Here is a 20,591-nt window from a genome sequence, read left to right on the forward strand (position 1 = left end):
CCGTCAACACTTTGATCTTGAACGTTTAGCCTGAAAAAGCTGAGAAAATTAATTTCGGTTGTTCTGCATCTCATCTGTGGTATTTCATTATGCACGCCCTAGAAAATGGATACAATACAGCTATGTTGTTATAATTGGGGATACTGAGAAATCGAGATGGGAGGGTGGCTTGGGGGGAGGGAAGAGGGTGGGAGAGGGAAGCAAGGGGAGGCATTCTATTCTAAGACATCCATGCTTTTTAGAAAGACAGAGCTGGTATGGAATCGAAAAGCGGAAACGGGACAAGGTAAAGGCTGTTCGGTTTTGTCCGGATCCCACAGGATCTCCAACCTATGGGCTGCACCCTGCCGCTTTCCCCTAATTATCATTAGGAGCCTAATCCGGGGCCAAATGTTCTCCCATGGACTCCCGTTTGCCAAAAGCAGACATCTCCAGCTGGGAGCCTAATGATGCAAGCCCCGCCGCAGCTAGGGACCCCCCCCCCCCACGCCCACCCCTGTCCCGGCTGCAGACAAGTCCTTATGGTTGAACCCCTAGTTTTCGCACTGAAGTTGGAAACGCTGGCATCCCAGGCAGGCGTGTGTTAAGCCGGGACTAGGCACAAATAGCTCTCGCATTGTTCGACTACAGCAGGGCGACACGTGCCTTTTCAAAATAGCAGCGCTGTGTTTGAAATTTCCAAGCGAAGTCCTGGAGGGCGGGTATCTGTCCGTCTGCCGCGCCCTCCACTGTGTTCATTCTAAGGAGGTACAAAATTAGAACATTTCCGAAGGGGAAGGGAAGGCAAGACCATTAACACACAGCCACGCCCCCACACCCCTCTGCCACCCCCCTTCCTGGCGAGGTCCTCATCAGGCACACGGCCTACAGACAGGGCTCTGCTAAGAACTTGCCTTCTCCAAGCCACTGGGGTGGGCCCGTAGTGGCAACTGTGCGAACATAAAGGGGGAGACTTGAAACTCCGTCTTACTGGTTGAAATCAGATGAAAAGAGCTAGGCTGTGCGAAAGAGGAAGAGAGTGGAGCGATTTTACACGTGGGCCAGACTTCACAAAGGCAAGATCTCTCCGGTCTCGAAGCCACCTTGGGGTGCGGGAGCAGGCTCCAGTCCTGACCCACGGTCCTGGACTCAGCTGGGCACCGCTCTGTAACCCGCACGGGGTGGGACTCCGAGAGACAGGACCCCAGGCGTTCGGACCCCGGTGAGCGAGAACAGCGGTGCTTGGAAGTGACAGCTGGGATGATCGGAATTGTTAGGAGAGATTCCAAGAGGGCCAGACACTTCTAGGGGAGTCTGTGGGTGGAGGTGGGAACGAACCTTCCAGCTGGGGAAAGAAAGACGTTTAAGCAACCCTGTCATGCCCCCCCATCAGCTCTGAGCGCCAAACAGAGCAAAATGCTGCTTGCCTTGGAGAAGGAAAAGAACTCAGCCCCGAAGCTGGTTGGCATCACTCCTACCAGGGCTTCCAGACCTTCTTACAAATCAGGCCACCTGATTCCTACAGCTACCAGCGTCCCCGAGGCAGCTTTCGGAAGCAGCCCTGCCCCCCGCCTCGGCTGCTCCGAACGACAGGTGTCTTCTGCTGCGGATCCCTCATGCCACAGACATTCCACCAGAGGCCAGTGGTCAACTCCCGTATCCATTCTGCTGATGTTCCGGCCAGTTTTCTTCCCCTTCCTACTTCCTGCTGCTTTCCCCCTTCGTTTTCTACACAAAGTGTCGATTATTGAGCGCTTACGGCAACTGCACACTAGCCACTGGGTTGGGAGCTGTGTGGACTCTCGGTCATCACAACCACCCTCAGGAAAGAGGAGATTGTCCTCAATTTACAGAGGAAGCAACGTGGGCAAGGAGAGGTGCCTATTTGGACCAAGGCTGTGCAGGTAATTAGCATCGAGAGAGGAGCCCCGCACTTCTCCAAGCCTGCACCTCTCCCCACAACCTTTTAGGCCTGCCTGTGGCATCAGGACCATGCAAGATTTCAAGATTGCTGCCAGACTGTAACCCCTCACCTTGTGGATTTCCAAGCCAGGGCCAGCTGCCCCCTGCCCCAGGGCTGGGGCTCCCCCGGAGGCCCAGGGCCCCGCTTTCCTGGGGCACTTCCCAGTCCATGCCTCCACAAACTGCAAGGTGTTTGTGGAAGTGTAAGTAACCCCTCTTATGGGGATATTAGGGACCCAAGCCCACTTAGTCACAAAGGTGTAAGTGGCCACAGAGGGAAGGGGATGGCGTCTTCTAACAAGATCAGACAGAGAGCAGGCTCTTTAAGTGCACTGTTTAAAAATCTCAGCAGACGGGGCGCCTGGGTGGTGCAGTCGGTTAAGCGTCGGACTTCAGCCAGGTCACGATCTCGCGGTCCGTGAGTTCGAGCCCCGCGTCAGGCTCTGGGCTGATGGCTCAGAGCCTGGAAGCCTGTTTCCGATTCTGTGTCTCCCTCTCTCTCTGCCCCTCCCCCATTCATGCTCTGTCTCTCTCTGTCCCAAAAATAAATAAACGTTGAAAAAAAAAATCTCAGCAGAGACTTTGAGCTTCCACGTGGGAAGAAAACCACCTGGGGCCAGGCTAAGTCTTGGACATGCTGCTCTCGGCCACACTGAGCCCCTTCATTGGCACCTGTCCCTCCAGCCACAGAGGACACGGCTGGCCCTGGCTAGGGAGGTCTCTGCACCAGCCAGCGGCCCCAGCAGGGCTCCGGTGAGAACGGACCAGAGCCCAGGGTCCAATATGAGGAGGAATCCAGGTCAAGGCTGAGCCCTGAACAGGGCTGATGTGTTAACTAACCTCTGTAGTGCTGAGTTTCACACGCACCTGAACTCCTTACCGTCAGGGTCCCCCAAAGCACAGTGCCTCCCTGCAAACAAATGTCGATTTGTACACTTCCTTTACCCTCAGCTCATTCCCTAATCTTGCCCACCATCTTCTTAAAATAAGCAAAAAATGGTTTGGGTGCCTTCCCCAAGTAGAGAGGAGTTAATAAGCCCAGTGAGGGAACTGCAATTAACTATGGGATCGGTGTTACAATCAGATCCTGTCGGAAACAACACAGGGATTTTCCACGCTTGCTCGGGTTGCAAACTCCCTCTCAGGTTGCAGGTTAGCGCTCGGTGCAGCCTCGGTTCAGAGCAGAGGAAACGCACCGAAGGCGACAGGCTACTTGGTTCCTGGGGGGCAAGTCCGCAGAAGATAATGACAGCGCGAAGCCCTGGAGGAGAAAACCGGAAAGACAGACGTGTGTATGGAGTGAGAGGAAGAGAAAAGGGGCAGGAAGCGGGAAGGGTTAAAGCTTGACAAGGCAGGACCAGCACCTGGCTGTATTTGCTCAGCTGGCCGGCCACCTCCCCCAAGCTAGGCCCAGGTCACACTCGATCAGCAGCAGGCTGGAGGATTTGCTCCCTGAAAGTGGCAGCTGCTCCCGGTTGGACTTTGCTCGAGCTCCCTGGGCAGAGAAGCGAGATGGCGAGATGTCCAATTTCATGAGCATCTCACTGGCTCCCCAGGTGTGTCAGAAAATGGAACACTTCCTACCTAGGCACTGCCAGCATGCTTGCGGGTAAGGAGGAAGCGGATCAAAGCAAATCAACACTTGCTTTAGGAAAAGCATCGGCTCGCTGTAAGGATGGTCCGCTGTCTGGGTGAAGGGCAAGCCCGCTTCCGGAATCTGTGTGCTAAGCTGTGACCCAGGGGACCGGACAGCATGTCCACGGCTGTGGGTGATTCAGAAGTTCTGCCATGACACGGTCCGCCCGATTTGCTGAAGTGTAGTGATGTGGTTCAAGTACGAAGACTTGTGTTTCGAGGGCCTCCCACCGTGCTTCTGACATTTCACGTTCCCTACTGGGAATACACGCATAGAAATTTAAAATTTTCTGAGTAATAAAAGGGAGTCCTTGCTTAAGAAATGTCACTGTAACGCTGTGACGTGAAGATTGATATCACAGTAGTATTAAGAAAAAACAGGATCGCCTTATCTAAAGCTGTGCCGCTTCCTTTCCAAGCCATTACTAAGACCAGAAATGAAACGGACTCCATGTGACTTTAACCTTCATAAAGTGTAAACTTGGCCAATCTGTCAAGCAAATAGCACGTAGTTATTGTCTGCCTCCGGCTGGGTGTCACTGGGCAAGTGTCACGGAAGTGTGACACTTGCTCCCGGGACTCAAGACCTACCGTGCTACAACCAGGACAGTCCCAGGCAAACCGGGATGGCTCATCACCCTTGGTGTAACACACAAGTGGGCCCAACACGGGGATTCCTCTACTTTCTGCCGAATTAACTCCTGCCCTCTTTTCAGGGCTCAGTTAGGTCTTTGCACGCTCAGTGCCTGAATCTCAGGGTTTCCCCTCCGAAAATCTCCACGGTGCTACGACCCACCTAAATGCTCTCCTCCTTGGCACAAATGACATGCTGTGCTCCTGATACCCCAGCAGCAGCAGCACCTGGGAGCTTGTTCGAAATGCAGCATCCCAGCCCCCAACCCCAATCTGCACTTCTAACAAGATCCCCCCGAGGATGGCATCCAAATTTGAGGCACAGTCCTCTGCCTTTCTCCAACTGATTTGAGCGACGGACTCGTGTCTTCCAACCAGGGTGTAAATGTCCGCACAAAATGAAGCTCTATCTCCTGCCGTGCTAGGCACGCAGCGGACACTCGAGTACCTTAAATACTTGGATTGCGCAAGAGTGCTGGAAAGTAAACTGGCCGTGTGCTGCGTGGAAATCACATCGTGCTCTCTTTGCTTCCTCAGCCTCCGACACCATGCTGTCTTCCTGTTTCCAGCTGCCTCTAGCCTCCTCTCCCTGGGCACACCTTATTGCTTCCTGCGGGAGTTAACAGACCAAAAAAGAACATAGGCACAAAAAGACGGTGCGGTGGCATCTTGGTTAGGGAGTGTGGACGTTTGTGATTCGTCTTGGCAGTTTGCGTCTGAGCCCCTCCTGTGTGAGGAGAATCCCCCAGCCTTGAGTCTTAGGGGAAGGCAGACAAAGCCTGGTTTATGTCTTCCTTTGTGGACCATACTTTGAGTATGGACAACTGGACAACAGAATGTCCTCAAGTGTTCACTAGGAGTGTTGGCATGTGACCTTGGCTTCTCCCTTCAGACACTCTCCACGCTGGTCCTTGCAGACAGAACTGGTTCTGCAAAGACTCGGAGCCCAGGCAACTACTCTCAGTGGGGGTGGGGGTAGTTGTGCAAGATTCCCGGGGCAGACAAGGAGTGAGGCCGGGAGGGCAGAGCAAGGCAGAGGCTCCAGACCAGCAGGAGAGATTGTGGTTCTCTCCCCAGGCTAGTCTACAACAAAGTGATTTTGTGGCAATCAAGTTTCTGAGCCTGGTTCTCAGACTTTCCAGTTCTTCAGCTACTCGGTATACTTTCAATAAATTTCACTTCCGCTTAGATGGTTTCTTTTAAGAGCACTGACTTATAGGAGATAGATGTTCACTTGTGAGGGTAAGGACCTCCCTTCTGGATAAGGAGGGTTCCAGGTTCTCAGGAGGCAGGAGAAGCCAGGGGATTCAGGAAGAGTAATTAGTGCTTGAGAATCCAATCCAAGAAGTTACATTGTTTTGCTTTCCTACCACCTTCTCTGAGCACGAACCAATCAACGGTTTGATTACATTGGAAGATATTCAGCCAAGTCCCGGGGACCTGTGGAATATCGCACACATTGTACTCTTTAACACAGGAAAAGAAAGTCACAACTATTTTCTTCACTTTGGAAACTGCTTGATCTGGCGCAAGAGAACTCAGTCAATCCATCAAAAAACTATGTATTGAACACCAGCCATGTGGAGACTTGGCTAAAAGTCTGCCCAGTCTGCCTGGTGGAGAACATCCAAGCCTCAACTCACAACACCCCACAACTGGGATCAGTTAGGCCCGTGCAGAGTCTGCTTTAGATACTTTTGAAAAAGTAAATGTCTTCCTAAACCTTCCGTTCACCCTGCAGTTCTTTTTCCTTCTTGTTGGGTGATGGGAGAAAGAGGACAGATACAGCATCCCCTGAAAAGTTTATTCACTGTGGCCAGAGCTTCGTTATTGAGGAAACAAAAAATCAAAAATCACAGAGGAAAAAAAAGTATCCTCTATTGTCCAGGAATTAAATACACGTGGTTGTTTTTTTGTTTGTTTTTGTTTTGTTTTGTTTGTTTTCCCAGCGGAAGCCTGCCTTTCACTGGCTGAAGTCTTTACATCTGTATAGCCTAGAACAGGAGGAATTGCCTCTGGGAGCAGTGAATGATGTGGTTCCTGAGTGTGGCCCACTCCGGCCTGGCCTGGAGCCCCCGTGGAACACCTCAGAAGACTGGAAACCACTAGTCCCCTGAATAGATGGAAACTTGCAGGGGGTCAGTAGGACAGTACCCATTCCCCAGTGGGGACCAAAGGGCATCCGACACACTGACAGCAACATGGACCTGCTTCATCCTTCAGGACATAAGCCAGGTGGTCCTTCCCATACAGCGATGTCAGCTCAACTCAACGGACACCCTGAGAACACACTCCCTCGTGCTGCTGTGAGCAAGGGATTGGCTATCCGTGGAGTTTACAACTTGGTGACCCTCAGAGGCAAACTAGTTACGACGGAGCGGTCAACTTTCGTCTTTCCCAAGGATTCTTTTTTTGGGAACTCATCGGAAAGACAGAACTAACGAGTCATTTGAAAAACCTGGCTCACCCTTGCGTTTGGCTATTGGTGCATAACACCCGATCTTTTTTACTAACCTTGGAAACGCAGTCGACTTGGGACTCCTGCTTCCTGCTTGGAAATTCTGCTGTAATGTCTCGCGCTCCAGCAGCTCTTATAGCCTTGGGGATGAAAGCTTTACCTGGACGGTGGTAGAGCAGAAAGGTGGAAGAAGACTGTCCCTAATGACTTCTCAGCGCTGGGTTCCTCTACAAACAAGAATAAAGCCTGGATGGTGAAGCTACTGTGACCGGGTTTTTAGCTGAGTACAGTCCTTAACTGATAAAGGCTTGTCATGGCGGCGCTATTCAAAGGAGAAAAAAGAATACTTACATCCAACAATAAAGGACTAAGTTGCAGTAATATATAGTTGGCCAAATGGCTCTTTGTTAAACACTCCTTCATCCATTTACAAAGTATTTATTAATTGCCTACTATATGCTGGGAATAGTGCCAGACGTTGTCGAGCCAGTGATAAATAAGCAGATACGGACCCTGTCCTCCAGTACTTGTGGGAGACTGCGAAACGGAACAGAAACACGTTCCTGTACGGTCTATGGTCCCATTACACTGTGCTTCCAATGTCTGCCCTTTGGGTGGGACAACCTGAGTGGCCCTCCTGGACCCCTCCATTGTGAGGACACCTGGGGATATCTCTCAGTCCTCTTTTCAGAACCTCAGTAAAATTCAAGTTTGAATATCGCACAGAACCCAAGAAAGATGCTTCCAATGCAGCGTCTTCTTCCGTGCAGGTATGACCGTCTCGGGCAGGCTTCTTAACACAGGGTGTAGGATGGGCCGGGTTTGGAGGAGATGGGGGCACAGCGGCTGTCTCGAAGGCTACTGCAGTCACTGGGGTGAAAAAGAATTCCCTGATGCAGCGAAAGCAGGCAAGAAGAGAAGGGGAAAAATGTCCAAAATGTTACAGGGAAGGAGTTTACAGGCCACGGAGGCCCTGGATGCGGGAGGGTGAGGTGAAGGGGAGATTGGAAGGCGGCTCCAGATGTCCAGCTTGAAGACTCAGGATGGCAGCGTCCAGAGTTGGGGCAGGGAATGGGGGAGGAGGAGCGGTTCTCTGAGATGAAGCTAAGTTACCAACAGAGGAAGAGCAGTGGTTTTACACATTTCGTTGCGCAAAAGCAAAGCCCAGCAAACCCAATTCAACTGGCGGGCGACTTGTGGGCACCTGCAGTGTGTTTAGCACAGCATATTCTATAACCTCATTATCACCCACTGCTGGCAAATAAGCTGTCCACACTTCTCCTCCACAAACGACGCTTTTTTCAGACGTCTAAAATGTTTTGCTCCCCTTAACTATTTTGGAGGGAAAATTTCCAAGCTGTTGCTACAGACTTCCTAACTTGTGAGCTCCGTTAACACAAGCATCGTATTCTCTCATTCATCTGTACCATCCCTGCATCACTCATAATCCTTTGAATACGGGAGGTGCTCAGATCGAACGAGGGCGTTTAGCTTTTCACACCAACTCAGAGACAGTGTGACGTACGTCAACTATGTCCTTGTGATGCTTTAACACATAGCCAAGTGTGTGTGTACACAATACATCCCAGAGACTCGTGTCTGCGTTGCTGGTTCTATCCTCCTCCCTTGATGGGTCTCTCGGCAAATCATTTATGATTTCTGCAGACTCTTCCTGTGACGATCTCCGCACCCCTGCCTTAGTATGCCAAAACCAAACAAGCAAGGGGAGTAGAAATCTCATCTTAGTAGAGCCAGGAGGCTCTGAGTGACAAAATGAGAACACGTCTTTTGAGAAAAGCCGTGAACTTCCATGCCAGGTGACAGCACCAGCACCCAGCAGCTTTGCTAAGCAGGTAGCACACACTGGCCGGTCACCGTGCGAGGCCACCACAAAGAGTGCTTGGAGAGTATCTTCATCCAGTGTCCCTCTAGGGCAGGCACTGCTGTGATGCCCAGTTTGAATAGGAGGGAATCAGGCTGATGAGGTCCCATCATTAATAAGTCACAGAATCAGGATTCAAACTTACATCGTCGGACTCCTAAGCCCATGCTTTATAACAGGGTTTTACGCATTCCTGGAGGCCTTTGGGCTCTTCCTTTTTTCTCTCTTCCTCGTCCTCCTCCTCTTCTTACTTCTCCTCCTCCTCCCTCTTCTCTTCCTTCCCTTCTTTTTCATTTTCATTTGTTTTGACATTCAAAGTTTTATTCCCAAGACACAAGTCTGCTAGGGTCCAACCTTCAGATAAGCCTTTTCTGTGTGATTTTGTATTTGCCCTCGAGTAGTTTAAAACGTGGCTGGAGACTCTGGGCATGGAATACGGCAGAAGTGCAGACAGCGTGTCTGGCTCAGCGACCCACTGCACGTAATGAAATTTGTAAGTCTTTAATCCCCACCACGACCTGTTTTCATTCTTCTCGCCCACCACCGTAGACTTTGGCGCCCTATACCCAGTCTTGATGGGTTTCCAGGTTTGTACTGTTTCTTTCCTGCCCTCCTTCCCTCATGTCCCCTCCATCAGAAATTACATGTAGTCTTGAAGACACAGTTCAGGGCACACCTTCGGGGTGCCTTCCAAGCTTCAGCTGCAATTAGCAGCATGTTCCGTGTTGCTTTTCTGCTTGACCAAATCTCTCCTGTTCGTCTTCTCTGGAGTTTAGGATGGTGTGTTTCTCTCCCACTAGATTATGCCCAAGAGGCAAAAACGATGTCTCAACCCCTCTCCCGAGTCCAGAAGGGTGCTGTGCTCCTGTTTCTGTGTGTTGGCTGCAATCTTCATATGGGAAGACACTATGTCTTTCAGCATGATCACAGGTACGTAATCTCCAACACAAACAATGCGGCACTGGAGAACTTCAATGAGTCTTGCTCTCCAACACCAATCTCGGTAGGAAATTGCTTCCAGCAACATCGGCCTTGGCATGTGCTAAATTAAGTCGCATGTCTTTGTCCCGTTCATGCTACAATGGGCACAAATGTATGACGCTTTGAGTCTTCTCAACAAGGGTCAAGATGTCTTATAATCTAAATTGATAAACCTTCAAAAATCATCTTACTGGGACTTTATGAAGCTTGCTTCAATCTAATACAATATTCAATGTAAGTGACTTTTTAGCGTATTTGCTTGAGACTATGACCTATGCCAAAAATTACCAGAAAGGTCAGCAAAAATAAACTGGCGGCTGTACTTAAAGGTTTGTGGTACGCTGCCCAAGATATCTGCAGCCAATATTTTTTATGGCTGCCCAATCAGTGTAGGAAAGGTCAGCTAGTAAATCTTTCATAGTCGGCACTGAAAGTAGTCTTCACTTATTCCTTCTTACAAATGACTAGGACCTATCCAAAAATATGGACTGGAAGTATACCTCAATAAAAGTTTCAGGGAATTTTTGTGTGTTATTTACTTAGTTAACTCAAACACTTATCGGGGTGCCTGGGTGGCTCAGTCCGTTGAACATCGGACTCTTGATTTCAGCTCAGGTCATGATCTCATGGTTCATGGGATCGAGCCCCACACTGGGCTCTGTGTTGGCAGTGTGGAGCCTGCTTGAGCTTCTCTCTCTCTCTCTCTCTCTCTCTCTCTCTCTCAAAATTAAAAAAAAAAGAAAAAAGCTCAACACTGGAAAGGGGAGGGGCAGAGGTAGGATCACACAGGGAGAAGGTGAGCTGCAATGAAGTCTTAGGGCAGCCTCAACCGACAATGTAAGGATTCTGAAGATGAGACAGCTCTGCAAAGCTGTCCTGAGTTGGGGGCAAGACAAACCAGGCCTTTATATCTCCATGCCAATCAATTTGTGGACATGGTCCGTTCCCAGAAGGGAGCATGACCTTGAACAAGGTAGCTTTATTCACCTGAGCAAATCTCCAAAGGGGACCAACAGCTGAGGTGGAAGGGGGCACGGCCAGCAGGTGGGGTAAGGAATCTCTCATTCCTGTAAAGGTCCATCACAGTGTCCCCCAGCTTGTGGTAACTGCAAACATGAGATTAAACGAAGCAGGAGTCTTTACGGTTGTCTGCTTAGAATCTTTCGTGGGCAAATATGTGCTATGAACTTCAAGAGGGGAATTTACTGTACAGACCTTCCCAAATTTACGTGAGCTCATAGTACTCCTGGGGGTCCGTATTAAGTAACATTCTTTGATGTTAGGATACTTAGGGTACACGTGCACCAACAATCACAGTGCCACTGGACAAGTGGGAAATAAAGGAGATACAAAACGCACTAGGGTACAAAAATGGACTCCAAATGGATCACAAACCCTAAAACCATGAGACTCTTAGAAAAAAAGCATAACTGTAAATCTCTCTGATCTTGCATTAAGCAATGGTTTCTCAGCTAGAACATCAAAAGCACAAGTGACACAAGAAAAAGAAAGACACCGGCCTTCACCAAAATGTAAAGCTTCTGGCCTTCATGGACTGCTTCAAGTAAAGAAGCAACCTAAAGAATAGGAGAACATACCTGCAAATCCTATCTCTGATAAGAGATTTGCACCCAGCATGTAAGAAGAGGTATTACAGCCCACCAAGAAAAAGACAAATAACCTAGTTTAAAAAGTGGCAAAGAATTAAAATAGACATTTGCCCCCAAACAGAGGTATGAATGGCCAATCAGCACATGAAAAGATGCTCCACGTCATGAGATATCAAGGAAATGCAAACCCAAACTACCATTGAGACGCCAGTTCCCACCCATTCGGATGACACGGTCAAAAAACAATAACAAGTGTTGCTGAGGATGCGGACCGATCGGAGCCCTCCTGCATTGCTGGTGGGAATGCAAAATGATGCAGCTGCTCTGGAAAACACTTTGGCAGCCCCTGAAAATGCCAAAAATAGAGTTAGCGCGTGACTCGGTGGTTCCACTCCTGGATATATACCTAAGAGTGGAGACCTATGCCCACGCAAAAATTTGTATACAAATATTCATGGCAGCATTGTTAATAATAGCCAAAAAGTGGAAGCAACCCAAATGTTCGTGAACCGATAGATGACCCACATGTGGAATATCACTTGGCTCTTAAAAGGAATGATGTAGTGATGCATGCTACCAGACGGATGAACTTGGGAAACATCTCGTTAAATGAAAGAAGCCAGACCCAGAGGTCAAATACTGTGCGATTCCATCGGTAGGAAGTGTCCAGAATGGGCACATCCAGAGAGACACATACAACAGATTAATTATCAGGGGAGGTAATGGGGAGTGACCGCTGATACATATGGTATTGCCTTTTGGGGTTAACGGAAATATTCTAAAATTAGACCGTGATGAAAACTGCACAACTCTGTACACATACTGAAAACCACTGAACGGTACTTAAAATGGTAAAGCATATGGTATGTGATGCTATCTCAATAAAACAGTAGGGGCAGAGATGAGAGGTCCACAAGTTTTGTCAAAGGGCACCAGGGAAGTCTGTCAGAGTTCTCTTGCTTGCAAGTGATAAAACTCAAACTATATTAAGAAACTTTTAAAAGGAAGTGAGAAAGGAATTTGTCGCCTAGCATAGCTGGGAAATCGAGAGGCGCAGCTTGCTTCAAGGCCTCACCAGAGGCACCCAGCAACCACAGACTGTTCCCCTCAGTGCCTAGCAAGTCCAGCAGAAAGAAAGCTGTTCTCCTCCAAAATCCCTAGAGCAATCAAAGGGAAGAATCTGACTGGTGCTGCTTGGAATGCAGAGCTATTTCTGAACCAATTACTGGCAATAAGAGGCTAGGATATTCTAATTGGCTGTCCTAGGTCATGTGACTACCCCTGTGGGTGGGCACGCATGGCGGGGGGCGGGGGGACGGTGGTGATTTATAGTCTTCCAAGGGAATGGAGAATGCAAGCTGGATGTAAAAGGAGAAATGAGTTTGCAGGTGAAATAGAATATAGGAAAAAAAAAATGCAAAGGAAGAGAATTCCAGAAGGATTCGTATGATGCCCTTTTGGTTACCTGTGATTTTCATGTCACTTCCCCCCAACCATCAGAGTCCTTCCTGGAGGATTAATAGTAATGATATTAATCTAATAGTTTTACAGTAGTTTTATGCTCTACAATGAAGACTAGTCAACTGTATTCTAAAAGGCAATGATTGGTATGAGGGATTAATATAGACTCCAGGTTAGGACTTAAGCCTTACGCAGAACTTCTTGCCTTCGGGATAATTTGGCTCAGCTGGCCTAGTGTAACCCACCCCAAGATCTTTCTTCTGCCTTTCTTCTCATAGCTCCCCTCCTTGGCCATCAAAGAAATCGGCACCGCTTCCCCACAGATCTAGTCTGTGCAGCTCAGTGAGTAGAATTAAAACTTTCTCAGTTGCCCAAGGCAGAAACTTGAAATCACCTTTAACTCTTCCCTCGACATGCAACCTATTATCAATTAGTAGAAATGATGCCTTTTAACCGTCTTGAGCATTGCCTTGGCCAATGCTATTCCCAAGGCCAATGCAGTGATTTACCTCTTCATGAATTCTTGCTTGGGTGGCCATAATGGCTTCTCCTGGTGTTCCTTCTCCATCTCCTTAATCCATCCTTCATACTCCGGCCACAGGGAACTTTCAAAAATGCAAATGGCTACACTTGGGCTTAAAATTCTGCTCTCAAGATGTAGTCCACCGTCAGTTCCCTTGGATATATATTCCCAAATCCCAGACGAAGTCACCCAAACTTTGGTGTGTAAATAAAAACACCTCCGGGCCCCCAGCTCACAGTGATGGAAACATGGAGCTCTCATTTATCTTCTTCATCTCAGAAACCTGAACCAGCCCTGGATCCAACCTTCATTTATTTGTTTCTGACTTGGTCCCAGATGCCTTCAGTATAAATGTGAGGTATATCAAATTGGAAGCATTGACTGAGTCACCGAGAGACAATAAATGTGTTTTCAAGTGAAATAGGCCACTCTGTAGGGCTTGCAAGAATAAGCCAAACCCTGTTAAACTCTCAAGTCCCTCTTTCTCTTTGAGGCTATGAAATAAGTCAACACTGGACCTGAAGAGGAAGGATTTATGAGAACAAGTTCCTTGGAGAGCTGCGCTAGCAGGCCCTTCCCTCAAAGCAGGAAAGGGCGGGATGCGCCCCTGTCACTTCTAGTTGCACGCAGGTGGCTCCAGGCAACTATTCAGAGACTTTAATATGTATCCCTGGTTTGGGGGAATAAGTGACAGAGTAGACTCGATTGGTGTCTTTCTACTGGAAAGTTTAAAATGGGAGAGACAGGCTGGCTAGCTGCTGATGAGCAGATCAAAACAGAGGTGGGCACCCGGCCTCAGCCTGCATAGCTAGACTTCGTTGGGACAGACCAAGTAGGATGCTTCCATGGCCCTGATGCGGGCCATGAGCAAGAGGAAGCCAATGATGACAGCTTAGGATCAGTTATTAAAGCCTCCCGGGGTGGGAGGGGAGGCTTCATTTTAGGTGCTACAGAGAGTAAATGACCAGCTAAACTAGAGAAACATCTACCCAGGTAAGAGGTCTCTGGAGTCAGGAGGGGGAGTAGGGTTGAGAGAAATGGGATCTCCAAAGAACGTGAAAAAGTGTCCCTTCCGATAGGGAGCTTTCAACAACTGTCAACATTCGGAAAGCACAGAGCCATCTTAGGACGGCGTCCGTGAAGAAAAAACTTTCTTATTCCTGTGACCTGTCCTCCACCCCTGAACCAGCACCAGCCTGAGCAATAAAAGGTGGGGGAGAAGATGGAAAAAAACAGTCAGGAGATTTTCTGTGGAAGGCCAGACAATTACCATGTTAGGCTTTGGGGGGCGGGGGGGGCATCCAGTCTCTGATGTAGCTACTGAATTCCGCTGTTGTAGTGTGAAAATAGCCAGAGATGATCTTTCAATGAATGGGTGTGGCTGACTTCTAGTGAAACTTCATTTACAAAAGCAGGAAGATCGAGCTCATGGCCCATACTTTCCGGATCCCTGCCCTCCCTACACTGTAGGTTTCAGGAGGGGAGGGGCTTTGTTTGGTTATTATTGTATCTGAAATGCACATTGTAGATAGCAGCAGCTTCTCCATTACCTATAATGCAGATCTGGTTAAATACAATGAATCCTTTTGTTATCTTTCCATTAGGACCCAAGAGAAAACAGCCAGTATCCTTGGAGAGAGGAAACTAAACTAAAAGATACTTGACTGTAGTCAAAGGGCTTCTTTCTGTGAGGGTAAGCCACATAGTATGGGAGCACAGCAGAGCAGGTAAGCTTGTATAGGTTACAAAGAAGGCATATTCTAGCACATTAAATGCTATGCATAGGCTTATAACTACATCACAAAAATGTAAGCTTCCCATTGGACGTGGTTTATCTTCTTTATCTTTTCAAGACTGACTTAGCACCATATCCTGTACATAGGGGACAAAGCTAAAGGGAAGATTAAATAAAAGAAGGTCAATGCCATTTATAAACAGCCAAAGGGATGTTCAAAAATGCATGTATGATTGAAGACAGATCTTTCCTGAGAAAATTCTGTTAATTAAAGGTGCAGTAGAAGAAGGAAAGAAGCACCATCTGATGCCAAAGAAGCAGTTTTATCATTTGGAAGCTTATTATAATTTTAATTTAGTCCAGGTATGACAGCAAGACATTGTGTTAATGACACACACTTTTATCGGGATCCTTTTCGTTGACCGTGTTGGTAGCACAGGTTCTATCAGCATTGAGCTGCTGAGATCTCTGGGCTACATAGAAATGCTAGGTGTGTACTTGAATTGTTCAGATCCAATTAAAATTGACTGCATACCTACTTTTCTCTGGGCAGGGGGATATAGCATACTGCCTGGGGGCACCAGCTCTGAAGCCAGACTGCCCAGATGTGACCACGGGCTCCACCACTCACTAGCTATGAGGCCTGGAGAAACTTAACCTCTCTATATCTTAACCTCAGTTTCCCCATCTGTATGATGGAGAAGAAAAATAATTGCTTCACCAGAGGTTGTTATGAGGATTAAATAGAGAGTATGTGTTCAGTCTTTAACACAGTGCCCAGCCCATAGTAAGCGCTCAAAAAATATTAGGTATGATTATCATCCTATTTAATTTATCCTCACAATATTGCACTGACTTTGGTGTGATTACCACATCGTACCAAAGAGGAAGCTGAGGCTCAAATGGTAACATCCCAGAAGTCATCAGTGGCCCATAGTTAAGGATAACTAGGTCAAGTTCATCACACCAGGAAGCCTCCCGGAGGAGGGCTGGGTCAAGTGCCATTATATGTGTGTGTCTAGCTTTGGTTCCAAATTTGCTTTAAAAAAGAATCTAATCCCTGTACTACACCATTTCCATCTCCTCTAAAAGTTAAAATTATTTATGAGAACTTCCAGGTAGACTTTCCATTAAAAGTACTAGATTTTCCTCTATAACAAAAGAAAAACTTATTATTCGAAAATAGCATGGCTTTGTTAGGAAGTGTAATAATAGTCATCGTTTTGTGTAGTGTCCCTGGCTGCTGTTCAAAGCCAAGCCCACTATCCTTTCATTGTTTTTTCTTTAAATCAGGAAAGACCTGAAATTTGGCTCTGAAGATTTCCTTAATTTGTAAGAAGAAATATTCCCCTGGAAGTCCAGTTGTTATGACCAAAGAGGAAAAACAAAGCTCTAACAAGAAATGACCAGCACTGAAACCACGGGGTTTTCAGAATTAAATTGTTGAATTCGTGTCACATCCTTTCTTGGCCATTCTCTAGACATCTCTGCCAAAACTAACAAAAATCACTGCTTCAAGCAAAAATCTTCATAGGTAGTGACACTGATAATACCTCCCCATGCAGAGCCTCAGGGAAGCATCTGGATGGAGCTCAAAGACAGGGATGTGCTGAATCATTCCCCCAGGGAGGGGATTTCTTTAAAGCAGTTTCAGACAGAAGAATAGTCACCCTCTGACCTCTGAACAGCTTTCTCTGGCAATTTCCAGAATGTCTGCTTCCAGAAACATTTCTTCCTTTGTTTCGCCCCCATCAAAAAGCACTTACACAACACTCATTCACCTCTGGGGAAGCATCAAAGATGCAGGGGGAGAAATCATACATATGGTCCCTGTAGCCTTGGAATTTATAATCTGAGATGCAGACACGTGTAAAAAGGGTACACAGACAAGAAGAAGTATTATGCCAATACGTGGCCAGACAGTAAATTACAGAACTTACCTTCTACCTACCTAATCCACTTATTCTCCTTCTGCCTCAGTTTCCTCTTTTTCTTTTAATTGAGAGAGAGAGAGAGAGAGAGAGAGAGAGAGAATGAGAATGAGTGAAGGAGGATGCAGAGGGAGAGAGAGAGAGAATCTCAAGCAGGGTCTTTGCTCAGCATGGAGCCCTACTCGGGGCTCAATCCCACACAACCCTAGGATCATGACCTGAGCCGAAATCGGGTCAGATGCTTGACCTACTGAGCCTCCCAGGCGCCCCTAAGTTTCTTCCTTATAACTGAGGGAGGTAGGGATTCCATCGGGCACTAACACTGTATGAGCTTAGGATGCGTAAACCTTGAAACTGAAGCAAGTCACCCACACTCAAGTAATTCTCTGTCCAGGCAGATAAAGGGAATCCACAAGCTGCATAGACTGTAGACGAGACGAGCCTGCCTAAACTGTCAGAATGACAGAAGAGATCGCTCTGGGCCCCGAAGTAAGAGACAGGGAAATATAATTTTCAAAAGTTTAGAATGAACTTGTATCAAAGTGTTAACTCGTTAGTGAGAACCAGGAGGCCAGTCAAAGCTGGTTCGAAGAATATTTGAGAAACCGAGTTTTTACAGCACTGAAGAAAGATTTGGACTAAGATTTCTAGGGTAGGTTCAAAAGTGGTTCATGTCCAGAGGTCAAAAAAATCACCATGTGGAGTTATATTTTCTACTACATTGAAATAATTTATATTTTTATCAGGCAAAATTTTAAGAGTTAACACATTGCTTTAGAGAGTCTGGGCCCCAGTCAAGGGGCCAAACAACAGGGAAACCCATCAATAATTAAATATTCCCTGGGTGGGCCTGTTGGGTGCGCTCCAGTGGAAAGACTTCATTTTCCTTGCTCCCAAATTTTGGATAGAACTGGGGGGTCACAAATGATCTCCAAGAATAACTTTTGGTTACATACACACACACACACACACACACACACACAAAAGAGGCTGCTCCCCCTGCATTTCTGTCTTAATTAATTTATCTAAATATAGAAAGAAGTGTTAATAAAAGATATAAGTAAGCTTCAGTGAGGATGGTCAGCAAACACAGAACCGTAGAATGACACTCACAAGATGTTCGCGACTTCATAAGTGCTCTGGGTTGCATTTTCAATGGTCTCTATCACCTCTCTTATTCCGTAGTGTTTTCTCTCTTTCGTTTTAGGATTTTCTTTTTTCATTGACTCTTCTTCTGCAAGCTAGGAAACCATACCTAAGAAATTCGTCTCCACTGGTTTCACCTGGAGGAGCTACACATTTGAGTGAATTCTTCTCTCTTTTTCTCTAGGTCCCCCAAATCTGCAAAGGTCCCTGGCTGCCAGGAAGTGACCTTCTTTACTGGTAGGAGGACTCTGCAAGTTATAGAACAGATATCAGATGAGTTTCCTAGAAAGGTGTTATGAGTGTTAGTCCCACATAGAAAGCACAGCTATTATCCCTTGGTGGTGAGTTTAGCATACCTGATAATTTTTTTTTTTTAAGAGAGCGTGTGCACGTGCAGGGGAGAGTGGCAGTAAAAGAGAGAGAGAGAGAGAGGGAGTGAGAGAGGGAGAATCTTGAGGCTCCATGTTCAGTGCAGAGCCTGACACAGGGCTTGATCCCATGACCTTGTGATCATGACCTGGGCTGAAATCAAGGGTCAGATGCTCAATCGTCTGAGCCACCCAGACACCCCTGATTAAATAAAATTTATTTGTAAAGATGACCTTCCAGGTATAACCTTTGCTATATAATTATTTTTTCTAATTAGATCCAGGTTAAAAAAAAAAAAGATTCTTAATGAGACTCTACAAATAACTGTATTATCATGAAAAGGAAAGAAACTCAATAAAAGAATTTTTCCTGAATTCTGAGGGGTCAAGGAAAACAACCGACATGTTTCGTTTTAATTGTAAAAGCACCGCCTACCCTACGAAGTGTTAAAGAAAGCTATAAGGGAAGAGAAAGAAACAACAACAAAACAGCCTGATTACAAAGGGGGCAAAGGATTTCAGTAGACTTTCCTCCAAAGAAGAGAAACAAGTGGCCAGTACGCACCTGAGAAGATGCTCAAGTTCACCAGTCATTTGGGAAACACAGAGCAAAACCGCAATCAGATACCGCTTCGCCCCCCCATGATGGATTTAAAAAACAGAAACTAAGGTGTGCTGGTAAGCGAACTGGAGCGCTCGCATTACTGGTGGAAACGTAACAGGGCGCCTCTGCTGTGGACACAGCCGGGCATTCCTCAAAAAAATTAAACACAGAATTACCATATCATCCAGCAATTCTACTTCTGGGTTTATACACAAAAGAAGGGAAAGCAGGGACTCAAACACATACGTGCACGCCCAGGTTCACAGCAGCATTATTCACAGTAAGAGCCAAAAGGTGGAAACCCGAGTGTCCCGTCGACAGTTGAACGGGCACACGGAATGTGATACAGACATACAACGAATGATTATCTGGCCCTACAAAGGGAGTACACCGTGACGCAGGCTACAACGTGGCTAACCCTTGAGACGTCGTGCTAAGTAAAATAAGCCAGTCACAAAGGACAAATACTGCGCGATCCCACTTACATGAGGCCCCTAGAGTAGTGAAGCTCCCGGAGACAGAAAGTAGAATGGCGGATGCCAGGGGCGGGGGGGGGGGGGGGGGGGAATGAGGAAGGAGAGGGTAGTGTATAAAATGGGGAGGGAGTTTTCGTTTGGGGTGATGAGAACGTTCCAAAGAGGCACAGTGGTAATGGTTGCAAACAAATGTGAATGGACTTAACGCCACTGGATCGTACACTTAAACGTGGGTAAAATGCTAGCATATTTGACCACAATAAAATGACATTGTATTTTCCCTAAAGGGAAAGCACAAATTGACACAAAATGCAGGCAGGTGTGGGCATCCAGGACCCGTGGCGTATTTAATGTGAATGCGCATACGGCCGCTGAATTATCTGATAATAAAACCCAAAGGAACAGCTTCTCTGTAGTGCATAAAAATAATAGGCACAAATATCTACACACATACATACAGAACTGATTACACAGCTTGCAGGGCTTAGGGCAAAATGAAAATGAGGGCCTCTTATTAAAAATATGTATATGCGTATACACACATACATATATATCTGATTCAGTAAAAGGCATTTTTATTTATTTATTTATTTATTTATTTATTTATTTATTTTTATTTTTTTTTAATGTTTATTTATTTTTGAGACAGAGAGAGACAGAGCATGAACGGAGGAGGGTCAGAGAGAGAGGGAGACACAGAATCTGAAACAGGCTCCAGGCTCTGAGCTGTCAGCACAGAGCCCGACGCGGGGCTCGAACTCACGGACCACGAGATCACGACCTGAGCCGAAGTCTGCTGCTCAACCGACTGAGCCACCCAGGCGCCCCAATAAAAGGCATTTTTAAAGATGACATGCCAGGCATGACCTTGGTTGCCGAATTATTTGGTCTAATTATATCCCGGTAAAAAGAAGGTCACATTTCCAAAATGAAGTTGGCTCCATGTTTCAATGGGCTAGCTTATTTAAAAACTCTTCAGGTATCCAAACACCGTCCGTTCATGACTTTGATTTAATATTAAGCTAAGGTTTTACTTTTAACTGAGGACGTTGAGAATTATATTTAAGCTGATGCACTATAGAAAGGATACGGTAATAGTTGACGTAAAACTTGTCAGAACTCTCATTCAGATTAGTGAACGCTAAATTTTACGCTTGTCTTAATTTTAACCGTGACACAGAACTGATGTTGGTTCATGGGATCAGTA

The 20,591-nt window shown here is 46.8% G+C and overlaps 1 long non-coding RNA gene across 4 annotated transcripts; it reads right to left on the reverse strand.

The window, feature by feature from the left end:
* Positions 1–773: 773 nt before the first annotated feature.
* Positions 774–19,458, reverse strand: LOC123386485. Of its 4 annotated transcripts, none has more exons than XR_006600395.1 (3): positions 19,394–19,458; positions 3,138–6,894; positions 774–1,324 (listed from the first exon to the last, which is right to left on the reverse strand). It is a non-coding gene; the product is annotated as an uncharacterized LOC123386485 (long non-coding RNA). The 4 variants fall into 4 exon arrangements; XR_006600392.1 differs by lacking the exon at positions 19,394–19,458 and having other exon boundaries at positions 3,138–4,819; positions 6,724–10,186; XR_006600394.1 differs by lacking the exon at positions 19,394–19,458 and having other exon boundaries at positions 3,138–3,436; positions 3,526–10,186.
* Between the last annotated feature and the right edge of the window lie 1,133 nt (positions 19,459–20,591).

Source organism: Felis catus, chromosome B4 (genome assembly GCF_018350175.1).
Source record: "Felis catus isolate Fca126 chromosome B4, F.catus_Fca126_mat1.0, whole genome shotgun sequence".
NCBI classification, from domain to species: Eukaryota; Metazoa; Chordata; class Mammalia; order Carnivora; family Felidae; genus Felis; species Felis catus.